This window comes from Thalia democratica, chromosome 2, assembly GCF_965202585.1.
Source record: "Thalia democratica chromosome 2, ktThaDemo2.hap1.1, whole genome shotgun sequence".
Lineage (NCBI taxonomy): Eukaryota > Metazoa > Chordata > Thaliacea > Salpida > Salpidae > Thalia > Thalia democratica.
In genome coordinates, this window is record NC_139166.1 from 47,553,763 (window position 1) to 47,567,882 (window position 14,120).

Consider the following 14,120-nt stretch of genomic DNA (forward strand, 5'->3'; position numbering starts at 1 on the left):
GTTCAGACAACTTTAAGTTTCTGTCTATAATTATTCCCAAATATTTATAGCTATTTGTGTTTTTTATAACTGTTTTACCTATTTTTACATTAGTAACTATATTTTTCCAAAAACTATTTATTTATTGATATAGAATCATGCTTCTTGTTGTTTGTTTCCCATAAGCCAATCTGATACCTTTTTTAGTTCTGTGTTAAAATTTTTACTGTCATTTAGATATGTGTCTTTTGTGAATGTTTTGTATAAAATTGTGTGATCTGCAAAGTTGAGGACGTTAAGACTAGTTTTATTCTGTAAGTCACTTAAATGTATTAGGAATAACAACGGTCCTAATACTGAGCTTTGTGGTACCCCAACATCACTTTTTTTCACAGGTTATATACTGAATATACAAGTGTATGTAAATATTTCATATAAAACAAAAAGATATAATGTGCTAGTATTTAAAGTGTGTTTCAAAATAAATTAATTAAGTATAGTTTAAAGAAACCAAGTAGATATTTCAAATCTACAGAAAAGTTTTTATCGTTTTGGTCTTTTTTTTTGCTAGTTAAAATATCTTCTTACTTTACTAATATTATTACAATATAACACTTATAAAAAACTTTAAATCTCGTGTTACAAGAATTTTAGGCACGATAAAAGTCAAAAAAATAATCAGCAATTGATAATTTTTATCAAAATTTATTTTCGACTTTAGTGGTATATGCAAATTACCGCTTTCTCTATTTTTACTTACTCTTTATTACACCTTTTTTGGATCAAATGGCAAACGACAAATTAATATAAACATTATACCATTTAAAACCGGTTGATAAAGCTTAATTTACATTAAAGTAACTGAAATACTAGAATCTTTAAAACAAAAGAATGATGAAATACTAAATTGGATAACGATAAACTTATAAAAACTAAAGTTGTACGACTTAAAATACTCCATGAAGTTTTAAAGTTGCAGTTTATTAGAAAGAAATTACTTGTAAGAAGTTGGTTATGGAGCCTACTGATTTCTTGATAATGTCGAAAATAATATTTTACCTAGTCTTGTCACTTATTTCGAAATTGAACACTAAATATCCAATTTATTCAAAATCTATTTCATTAACAAATTTAAAAGCTTCTACAAAGGTATTTTATCGATCAAACATCAAGCATTTCAGAAATATCAAAAACGCCTACTTAACTGTTTATGAAATTTTATACTAAGTAAAATAAACACTAGTTCTACAAAAAAATCATCAACTTCGAAAAACCTAACTTAATTTTTTTTATGTACTAAAAATATGTATACATGATACAAACATTTAACTAACTAATGCATGGATTGGTAGCCTTTTATAGCTAACGTAATATACAAGTCTAACGCACGCCGCTATTTTTTTAAATACAGAAAATTAAGATTTAAAAAAGTGTACTTGTAACTAAATACTTATCTAATGTATTATACAGTTAGCTTGTTGAACACGATAAGGAAATCGAAACTCATAAGGATGGCCAAAGGATATGCACAACTCATTTTATAGGAACATATTTTAAAATAAACTTAATAAAATATCAAACTAATATAAACAAACTTAAATATAGTACACAACTAATTATGACAACAACTTTTTTAAAAATTGACAGTAGCAGCTAAGTTACACAAAGTAAATTAGTAATAAAACATATATCTTTCGCACGCTGCTTGTGGTTGGTCTGATGGACCAGGTTGGCTACGGCGCGAAGAGTGTGAGTCAACACCCCTTTTGTTAATCCCTCTGTTTATATTACGTTGGCTACAGCGAGTTTCGGGGTTGATGACCTTGTCTAAAGTATGATGTATGTTCTCTTTAGAGAACATACTATCCTTTTTGGTGGGCTTGGATCTGTTACTCATTGTGCTATACCAAGAGTTAGGTGTGGCCCACTAGTTTATTTTAAATTAGTTAAAGTTGGTTTGTAATTTATAGAGATTTATATGAGTACCAAAAGCTGCTTGCTAATTTAATTGATTATCAACAACAAAGCTTATTTATTCAATTTTATGTAAAACCAAATTACAGATAATTTCAATATAATTAATTATCAATACCAAAGTTTATTTATTCAAATTTATGTAAAACCAAAGTACAAATAACTTCAATTTAATTTTATTAACAGCAAAGTTTATTTATTCAAATTTATGCAAAACCAAAGTAAAATTAACTTCAATTTAATTTTATCAACAGCAAAGTTTATTTATTCAAATTTATGCAAAACCAAAGTAAAATTAACTTCAATTTAATTTTATCAACAGCAAAGTTTATTTATTCAAATTTATGCAAAACCAAAGTACAATTAACTTCAATTTAACTTTATTAGAAATATATCAATTTAAGAGACAGAACTAAAAATAAGAGATTAATAACAATACTCGCAATTTAGCACATAGAAAAGTCAACCTTGAGCTGTCACACCTCTAATAATCTCTTTATAAGGCGGCAATTTAGAAAGTTAACAAATTAAAAAAACCCTAATTAGAGAAAACTCTTTTGCTGAATTTAATTTATAGCCAGAGGCGTTACATTTTCCCCTCTTATTAAATATTTTTAGAATTTTAACTTGGGTTTTTTAGATAAACATTAGTTTTAAGGTGTTAAACGTTTGTTAAACTGAAAAAAACTTTAAATATAGTCAAGGTGAAAACCATTATACACTAGAGCACTCAACTTAGAGATATATAAGCATGCAACATAAGTTTATAACTTTCTTTTTGAAATTTACATGTAATAATCAGAAATAATATTTTAAGAGATACTTATGATCATCAACTTTATGTGCTAGAAGATACTTGCATATAACAACATTTATGAGCTAATTCAAAATCTGGATTTAAACACTCTACTAGCTATTTTTAAAGTAAAATTAAAACTATAAGTATTTAAATGTAGTAAATGCTTAAGACACTTTTTAAGTGTGGTAAAAATGCTTTTTTTAACAAAATAAAAAAGAAATTCTAAAGAAATTGTAAAGAAAAGACTTTTTTTAAATATAAATTTACAAATTCCTAATTACAATCATGAGTCAAAAATTTTTTTAAATTCAATGTTTACCGTTCATGATGATGGTTCCTTACTCTTCCACTGGAGGTTGAGGCTCGGCCTCTTCTTACTCGCCTTCTCCTCCTCTTCTCTGGTTGCTCCAGCTGCGGCCGCTCTTCTTGTAGTGGTTCCCCCGGAACTCTGGCGGGAAGTTTGGCTCCACTGACGTCATTCTCCGCGAATTAATCGCTGGCGACCTGGCGTTGTTCACCATCGTCATCAACGCCAACGGATTCGAGGGTCTGCTTGACATCATCAGCAGACGGGTTGGCATTGCCCCCATGGCATCCAAATGTGTGCTGCCATGTATGCATTTCCAGACGAATCGACATCGTCACTACAATTCTGCTGTTCGTAGTGGCAGCCTGTTCTTATTAGAATGGTTCATTCTGAGGTCTCTGGGGTGTGGCAGTTCGACTTACCCCACCAAACTAGATGAGTGAAAGTTACTGAGCCATGATTTTTACAATTTGCTTGGCAAGCTTTCCCAGTGCATTTTCGAATGAATAATGAGCATTTAATATGGTCCACAAAGTTCACCATTACATGTTGTCATACACACAAAAAAAGTGAATATTAGAAAAGCTTAGATTTAAAAATTAACAGAAACATGCTTTTTAAATTTAAAACTATAAAGTTTTTTAAAACAATAGAAACCACCAAACTGTAGATAGCAGGTTTTCTTAAAAAGTTTTTTGTGTTTGAAAAAAAAAAATAGTTTCATTAAACAGGAGACAACCAAAACTCAATACAATATAGAAAATTTTAGATTTTTATATAAAATATCACACAGTACCTATTTTAGCTAAGATAATTACAAAAAAAAAATACATGTCTATAAGATACTAATTTTTAATGGTTGTACAAATAAATATAAAATCAAAAACCCCATTAATTTTAAAATTAAAAAAATCTTAAAGTTAAGTCATTTAACAGTAATATAAAAAATGCAAGCAGCTTCTAGGTCTTGTACAAAACAATCAGTGAAAATCAACTGTTGCTTATTTGAATAAGCCCTTAAGTAGTATTCATCTAAAAAGTACCAAATATCTTTTTATGCTTGTACAAAAAAGGAAGAAATCTTGCATAGTTGAGAGGTAGATGGCAGGATCGCTAGTTCGTTCTTTCTTAACAGGTCCATGCCAATAATGCCAAAGTGGCGTGATTCTTGATTAACCCAGAACGAGTGGTTGATGGGTTCAAAATTCCCTAATTGAAGTTCGACATCCGCGCTACCAATGGGGTGGGTTGTTTTGTTACCAAACCCTTGGATGGTTCTACTTTGTTTAGGAAAATATTTGTCTATACCGTTAGTCAATTCCTTCGGCAGGATTGAAATTTCGGATCCGCTGTCAACCAAAAAAATAAAATTTGTGTTTGAATCCGCTACAAATAGTAGGCCCAGAGGGAGGTTCTTCGGTTTGGGTGCAGGGAATTTATTCAGTTGAAATGTCCATTTTTCAACACTTTTATCTTTGTTGTGATTGGTAGTGTCGAGAGATTTTTGTTGTGGTTCTAGCTGCGGTTGCGCTGACCGTTGGGACTGCCCGTTGTGGTGCTGGCTAAGGTAGCTCGGATCGTTGGCGCTGGTCGTGGAGGTGTTGGCTTCAGTGGCGCTGACCGTTGACGCTGGCCCTGGTGATGCTGGCTGTGTTTGCGCAGACCGTTGGGACTGCCCATTGTGGTGCTGGCTAAGGTGGCTCAGATCGTTGGCGCTGGTCGTGGAGGTGCTGGCTTCGGTGGCGCTGACCGTTGACGCTGGCCCTGGTGATGCTGGCTGTGTTTGCGCAGACCGTTGGGACTGCCCATTGTGGTGCTGGCTAAGGTGGCTCAGATCGTTGGCGCTGGTCGTGGAGGTGCTGGCTTTGGCGGCGCTGACCGTTGACGCTGGCCCTGTTGATGCTGGCTGCGGTTGCTCAGAACTTTGGTTCTCATCAGGTGTTTCTGCTGCACTACGTGAGGCTGTTTGCTTTATATGAAAAGTCATCTTCGGTTTGTTTGAAGGTGTGGACACTTCGTTTCCTGGATGACTTATAGTGCAGTTTGAGGCATTTCTGGTTGGTCTCGGTTGAGATGGGGGTTGCTGTCGAGGGGCGGTTTTATTTACAAATTGGACAGCTTTGGTGTGAGATAGCGTAGCCCCAATCACTCTCCCTCTCACTGCGGAGAGTTTGGGATCTCGTTTTTTGCATGAGGCGGAGATATGGTTTGATGGCGCATACTACATCTCCTGTCTAAACAGGTATGGGTATTTACACCAAATCTCTGATGGTTTCTGCAAATAATTTCATTGTTGTTAATGGCTGTCCATTGCTGTTGTGCTTGGGCTGGTCTGTTTTGATTTGAGCGCGGGGCATTGCTATAGTTTATATTTCTGGCTCGTCCCTTTGCCTCTTGCTCATTTGTGTCGAGCATTACTTTCCAAGCAATTTGAAAGTCTTTGTCTTTCAGATGAAGCTTCTCCCGTAAACGATTTTTTAAACGAGGAGGTGCTAAGTGTATTGTGAGAAATTTTGTTAATACACCTTCATTTCTGAACTCAGCTAACCAATGATTAATCTCATCACCTAGTTCCCTACTTGACATGGAGTGCCTGTCAGTTCTTGCCAGTAGCACGTTGCTTACTCGCGCTTGCCCACTCATTAGGAACTCTTTCAACGTGTCGTAGTTCCTATCTTCTGGTTTATATCTGTGGTAGTAGCTCTCTCTCTCTTTCCAGGTCACTAATGTTTCAAGCAGCCTGTAAAGATCTTGATCCGATCGAATGTCATAATCGTTGGCGATCTTCTCAAAGTGTTTTAGCTTTATTTTTAACTGCTCTGTATCGCGCTTTAAGTATCCAATTTGACTGACAAGATCGCCCTTTTTCTGCATTAGTTTATACAGCTGGCTTGTTGTTGTGCGGGGCGTACTGCCACCTATGTCTACTGTGACGTCATACCTACTATCTTCTGGCTGGGGTTGGCAGTTGTAAGACGGACTGCGAACACATGGTTGGAAGTTTTCTTTCACACCTGACCCTCCTTGCTCTACTGAAGGTCCTCTATAGTTCGGAGGAGAGCGACTGGTCACCTGGCTCCTTGGTAGGTCTTGAGCCTTTGAGGTGTGTGAAACCTGGTGGGGAACCTGGATTTGAGGATCCATGTATGTACTCTGTCTACCCTGAGTTGAGATGTCGTGATTTGTCCTTGTGGATGGATTTGGACTTCTCAATTCATGTAATTCTTCTTGTAATTTTCGAAATTCCTCTTGAAGTTTAGCCTGTCGAATTTGTCCCTTCAAATCATTGATCCCCTGTACTATCTCCTCGGCACTCAGTTCTTGAGGTGGCACTTGAATAGGGGGTCTCCTGTTGTTTTGGAGGGAATAGTCCATGTTTAAGTTGTTAGGTTGGAGTTGTTGTTGGAATGGCAAAGGTGAGGTTCTTGCTGGAGGAATGGAGCTGTTGCTAGGTGGTCCTGTCACCCTTGGTGGAGGCCCATAGTTGCTAGGTGTAGAATTTTGTTGGGGTGGGTAGCTTTGTCTTGGCAGACCACTTGGATTAGGCTGGTCTCTAGGTTGTTGATAACTGCCCATTGCTGCCTGGGGTTGTTTCTCCTCCTGGTTACCTCCTGACTGATCCCCCCCTGCGTTCATGTCAATCTCGGCACTGATTTCTATACCCTGTGTCTCAATTAAAGCGTGTTCACTCTTAGTTGGGTCACCATATCTTTCGCACGCTGCTTGTGGTTGGTCTGATGGACCAGGTTGGCTACGGCGCGAAGAGTGTGAGTCAACACCCCTTTTGTTAATCCCTCTGTTTATATTACGTTGGCTACAGCGAGTTTCGGGGTTGATGACCTTGTCTAAAGTATGATATATGTTCTCTTTAGAGAACATACTATCCTTTTTGGTGGGCTTGGATCTGTTACTCATTGTGCTATACCAAGAGTTAGGTGTGGCCCACTAGTTTATTTTAAATTAATTAAAGTTGGTTTGTAATTTACAGAGATTTATATGAGCACCAAAAGCTGCTTGCTAATTTAATTGATTATCAACAACAAAGCTTATTTATTCAATTTTATGTAAAACCAAATTACAGATAATTTCAATATAATTAAGTATTAACACCAAAGTTTATTTATTCAAATTTATGTAAAACCAAAGTACAAATAACTTCAATTTAATTTTATTAACAGCAAAGTTTATTTATTCAAATTTATGCAAAACCAAAGTAAAATTAACTTCAATTTAATTTTATCAACAGCAAAGTTTATTTATTCAAATTTATGCAAAACCAAAGTAAAATTAACTTCAATTTAATTTTATCAACAGCAAAGTTTATTTATTCAAATTTATGCAAAACCAAAGTAAAATTAACTTCAATTTAACTTTATTAGAAATATATCAATTTAAGAGACAGAACTAAAAATAAGAGATTAATAACAATACTCACAATTTAGCACATAGAAAAGTCAACCTTGAGCTGCCACACATCTAATAATCTCTTTATAAGGCGGCAATTTAGAAAGTTAACAAATTAAAAAAACCCTAATTAGAGAAAACTCTTTTGCTGAATTTAATTTATAGCCAGAGGCGTTACACATAAAAGGTGAACAAAAGTGCCTAAACTGATAACAATGCTTAACAAAGTGGAATAAGTCGTCCTTTTAACTTTAATTCTACACTTTCAACTGTTTTGTTTAATTTCTTGATTTATCTAATGAAAAACATATATTTAAAAACCAAGTGCTTGAAAAACTTTTTTTTTAAATACAAATACATACTTTTTTAGGTTTAAAAAACAGAAAGTTTGGTTTTAAAAGTTTACAGTAGCAGCTCAGTCACACTATAAGTTAGTAAATAATAAAACAAAAAAAAAAACTAAAAGTTTGATAAAAAAGTGTTTAACAAATTAGAAGAAAAAAAACTTTGATTTAGTTTTATTAAATGTCTCACTTATTTTTTGACCTCCTTTAATTCAGCTTGTAGCTTGTTTGCCTTTTTTCAATTATTCCTTTTTTTTGAAATTTCTGCATCATGAGCAATATACTGTTTATTGAACGTTAAAAAAAGGACTCAAACGTTTTGGTCTAAGAACCTTGAGTACAAAAAAAACCTTTCGGTTACCGAGTTGTACACCACATGCTTTTACAATTTCTTACGTGCTAACAAAAATTAAATTTTTACAATCTAAACTTTTAAACCTTAAAAAATGGAACAATCGATAAAATGGTACTAAATACAAATACTAAAATTTTTTGTTGAATACTTTCAAACTTATCATTTTATGCCCACTAAAGTGAAATTAAAGGCTAATTTTTTAAGCATCTATTTGAAAACGGTTTTCAGCTTTTCCATTTTTTTTATATTCCAAAAAAGTTTTTTCTTAGTTGTAAAGGCTTTGACTAGTTGCACAAACATTTTGAAATCAATATATTGCAAGCAGTAAGCTCATTACTCTTGAGTTGACTTTCTATTTATCGCATTTAAACTATAGTTTTTACCAGCATGTTTGTTCTCAATGACGATTTGTTTAGGCTTAACTCTTATTCAACTTCTGCCGACAAGACATAAACCAATTTGCCAGTCTTGGTGCATACTGGAAGTCTAAAATTAACGTCAAGTTCCTAAAAGTAGAAATCATCAACTATCCCTAAAAGTTTTATCCTTTTATGTTGCTTGTTTTGAAAGTATAACTACATAAGGTTTACCTAAGAAAAATTTCATATAGCCTCCTTTGAAAAAATAAAAACAGCAAATATCCAATTAGATTTTTCAAAAAAACTACGGATAAATACACCAAAAAACTTTTTTTTTGCTTTTCGTCATCAGTTCCAGAATATCTAGTTTAAGTTTCAAACTATTTACTAAGACTAATTCGAGCTATAAAGAAGTAACATTAACATAATAAATTATAACATTGAACAGGTTTTTTTCTATTTTAAGAAGATAAAGAACAATTACAAAAATTTAAATTTTTTTAAAATTACGTTATGTTAACCAGGTTTTAATTTCTACATTAATTCACTATAAGATAACTTTCTTGTTTGTCGCAGGATAAATAAACTTATTTGAGTATTAAGTAGGTCAGTAAGTTAGGCTTTTACAATAGTAAAAGCATTTTTAAAGCTAAAACTCATTTATATATTTGACTTTTGTTTGCAATTATAAAATATTTCAACACATTTGTTCCCACTTTTTTGAAAATAAAAGAACTAGAGTAAGAAGTAAATATAAAAAAGTTTATTGTCACCATTTTTCATATTTTCAATTTGAACCAGTAAAATTTATGTCTTAGTAGTTAAAAAAACTAAGGTAACTTTTTGTAATTTATGTACTTTTTATATTATTGAAATTAATTATAGACTTCTTCTATTTAGAGTCCATAAAAATATTGAAAGATTTTATCAGTCATTCTAAAACTATAAATACATAATACAGATATTACATACAAAGAAAATACAGTAGTCTTCCTCGTTGAGTACGCGTTTAAAAAACCGCAAGAAAGTGAGTATTTAAGAATTAACTGTCTATAGTTTTATAACTAATTGAACAAAAATGATTTTTCAAGATATCAGTTTTTGTTATAAGCTAAGAGATAGTTAGTTTAAAATAGTAGAAAGAGTTGAAAAGGCATCTATAGACTACTAGTCTGTTTTTTAAACTTTCCATTTGATTTCTTTAAACCTTATGGTCTTACAGTAGCTTTTATTTTAACTTTATAAAATTATAATTTTTAGTTTCTAGCTCAGCTATTGAAAACAACGTGTCAACTGTTTTAAGATAAAGAATTTGTTTTAATTGTTAAACTTTTTTTTCATAAATACAAAGACACCAAGCTTTGTTTCGCCATATACTTATTATTATAACTGAGTTGACAATTACTCAACTTAAATGAGAGAGATTAGAATTTTACTAAAAACTAAGCTAACTCAGTTTTGAAAATTTTTATAGATTCTTTAAATCTCTGAAATTTTTGCAGTTTATTGCAAATCTCAGGCTAGTTTTGATTTTCTTTTTCAATTTCAAAATAGTTTTTAATCCTTTAAGGTAGTTTTTGTTTATTAAAAATTAAGTTTGTTTAGTCAATAGTTCTCTTATTAATATACTTTATTAAGCATTCAAATTAAAACACCTATGATTTCTATAGTTTGCTAGTGACTAATAATGCTTATTTTTTATTATAAGCTCGGACTAGTTTGTTGTAACTCAAGCTAGATTTTAGTCCTCAGGCTGACCTTTTTGCCTTGAAAAGCGACTTGTCTGTATACTAAAACTGATTCCTCCACCTTTTTTAATTGTAACCTACAGGTATAGGTACCTTTAATACTAAACTTAACTTATACTAAATAATGATACTAATAATACTTAGGCTACTCTATATAAAACTAGGCATGACATGAGTTAACATATTTTATATAAAGAACTATTGCAAACACTAACAAATATATAAAGAACATCAAATTTAGAAAATACTTTAAATGTGGTCAAAACCTTTACACAAGATTTAATCTAGCAAGAATATACTTTAAGAATGTATAAAACAAAATACGATTTAACTACTTAGAATGTAAATAGGAAATACTTATAAAAATAATACTAATCAAAAAAATACTTTTTAAAACACAAGAAAACAATATAAAAGTCTATTCTTCATAATCATGTTTACTGCAGCAGGCAGTGGCTAGAATCTCCCCATCTGTCTGTTGTATCAGCTTATATATAACATTCCCTAACTCAATGTTGCATCAGGGTTTCTGGTCTGCACTTTATTTTCTCCTTTTGTCAACTGTATTAAACTTGCATCAGTATAAAACTTGACCTTGCGAGCTTTCTCTTAACGCTTGGATGAACTTTTAGCTCAAAACTTCCAACCAAATCTAAACAGTAATCAAGTGCAACTTGATATCCTGTTACATAATTAACTTTATCATATTCATTCTTATTTTTATGTTATTAATTTGGTTGCTTTTAACTTAAATTGTCTTTCTATACTTAAGTTAGTAAAAATATAAAACAATGTATAGTTTTAGAATTTTATCGGTAAACAAAGTTTCGCTCAATGAGCTCGTCAGTACTTAAATTAAATTCTAGAAAGATATGTTAAAAGTCATGGAAAGTACTGGTATTTAAACAAAAGTTAAAATTAAACTTAAAGAAACTTATCAAAAAAATTAAAAAAAAAACATACTATCATCTTAAGGGTAAACATAGATATAAATGATGCAAGCGAAACTGCATCATAGAATGATCGCTAACAAAAATAAATTGTTTGTGTTCGGTGGTCATAACGAAGAAAAGATTTTTTTATGCTCTGTTGAAATGTGCTCACCAAAAACTAACAAGTTTGTCATGATGTCGCCCGCGAACATTGCTCGTTGTATTTTCGCTTGTTGCAGAGTAGAGAACCTCGTTTACGTTTTTGGCGGGTTTAATCGCCACGGCCAGACAAGTTCTGTAGAAGTCTACACGGATACTTTGACGTACGGAGCTGACTTTTCAGTCGATCCGTGGAATCTGCACGCTTGTACGGTGAATAGTAAACTTTAAAACGATTTAAATTAAATTTATTGAAAAAACTGGTAGTAAATTCTATCTAATCAAAATATTTTTTATTTGTGTTTTTTGCAATAGTTAACTTATTTTGAACTAAATACAGTAGGTAATTTTTCGCTTTTAACATAACCATAAAATACTTACTCAAGAAGCGCTAGTATAAAACTTCATTCTCTAAACGTAATTCATATTTAGTAAACAATTATTAATGTTTATAGATGATCAGAACACCCCTTAAAACAAAATATAGTTAATCTTTATAACAATTCTATTCTTTTCTGTCATTCTATAAGAAACATTTTATTCAGCAGAAATGCAAAATATTGTTTTTAAAACCTTTGTAAAGCTGCAGTATGCTTTTAATGAATTTCAGTATTTAAAAAGAGTTGCATACATTTAAATGTTTCTGCTAAGACTCAAACGGCAAACTAGTCTAAGAAACAGGTTTTTAAGAGTAGCTAAACGTAGGTATATATCAGTTGTACTAATTGTTATTTTTGTAAAATAGTTGATGGAAATATTGTTTGAACATTTATTCTTTTGTTTCTTTTCTGTATACTATAAATAAAATAATATAGTTTGTATTTTAAGTTTAAAAATTTAAGATATAAGGTCAAATCAAAAACTATTTATACTTCAAATTTTTGTAGGTATTAACAAATTGATTTTTTTAAGTCTTTCAATCGTCTAAAAGATAAATAAATGTACTTAATATACAGATGGTAACTGCAACTGATGGCTTTGTTGAAAGTTCAAAAAATTACCCCAATTTGTAAAAAATAGCAAGACTATATTTATTTTAAACTTTAAAACAGTCTGTTCGAACTATAACACAATATAAAAGAAAATAGTTTATTAAAATTTAACATATGTAACACTACGTAAGTTTATTTCAAGCTCTAACAGCTTAAATTAATATAGAGCACGAAATTTATAAAAAATTAAAATTATTTATAAAATAAAAGGAATAATGTTTTAGTAACAATAAAACAATGTTCTATGACAAACTATTTCTCAATAAAAAGATAGATTTTAGAAACTTTTATGTATTTATGGAAAAACGTGTAATTGTTACATAAATTAAAGTCAAAATAGATAAAATTGTTTTTTTTTGCAAAAAAAAAGTGTTCGTCTTTTAGAACAAATTTATTTCCTAATTATTAAATTGGTACATTTAATTTTTTTTTTAATGACACATACTTTATCTATTATGTACACAACTTACTCTAAATTATATTTATACATTTTAGAACCAATTTTTTTTTTATCTAAAATATTTCAACAACCATAAATTTTTTTAACTGCTAACTTTAAAACATCTATTGCTTTTTATAGTTCAAATCGAACTCTGAACAAAATTTTATCAAACACTGAAACAAATGTTTTTACCTAAATTTAGCTAAGATTTATAAACATTTAATATGAATTTAATCTGTTTTCACTGTGTTTTTTTTTTGTATTATCGAAATATTAACAATTAAAAGTTTTTTTCTTCAAAACGATTAATAACTGTTTAAATTTATAATGAACAGAACTAAAGTAGTTTTCAAAAACCATAAATATCTTAAACACTATTTTCTTAATTTTAAGACTGGGCAAAAACGTATTTAGTAGTCAATAGATCAGGATTTTCCTTTTTTTATAAGGCCACCTTTAAAGAAGTTAAAAAATTAACTGCCCCCTCCGAAAATAATTTCCAAAAAACTTAATCTAAATAAGCCTAAGACCCTTTTTTTTTTTGCTTTTCATCATCAGCTCCAAGATATTTAGTGTAGGTTTCAAATTAATAGCCTTTTTACTAGTTCAATTTTATCCAGGGAAGTCCATTTATGTTCGTGAAAATTTTTAAATATACGAAATCCACGGAAGTGGGAACTCTGTATTTACGTATTTTATTAAAATACCAGTTTAATCAAAAAAAACTTTTTTACTAATATAAAAGTTAACACTGAGTCGATCAGCTTTCATTTACTAGATATGAAGGTGTAATTCACTTAGGATAAACTCTAAAAAGTATATAAAACTTTAGCATTTAAAATACTTAATTTTCATGTCTTATAAAAAAATAAAGCTTCGTAAAAAAATCATATTAATAACTATTACTATTAACTTATTTAAATAAAAAACAAACTTCTAATTATTTTTTAAATTAATTTTGTATCGTTTTTTAAAATTAATTAAATTTATAAATGTATAAAACAACAGAAACTGATTCAAATACTTTATTATTTAGTTTGTCAGTCTAAAAAAATAATATATTGCAACTAAAAAATTAGTAATTTTACATCAAAAATAATAAACTCAGTATAGCTCACTATCTGTTTTGTTTCAATAACAAAAAGTAAGCGATATATTAATAAAGACATTATCTAAAATACCACATCTAATATTTCTAAGCTTTATTTAACTAATTACTTAAATTATAAAACTCAAATCTATAATTCATAATTTACATTGTCATCTAAATTTTTATCAAAAACAATTTTGAGTTTAAAAAAATTTATAGTCTATTTACTAATGAAA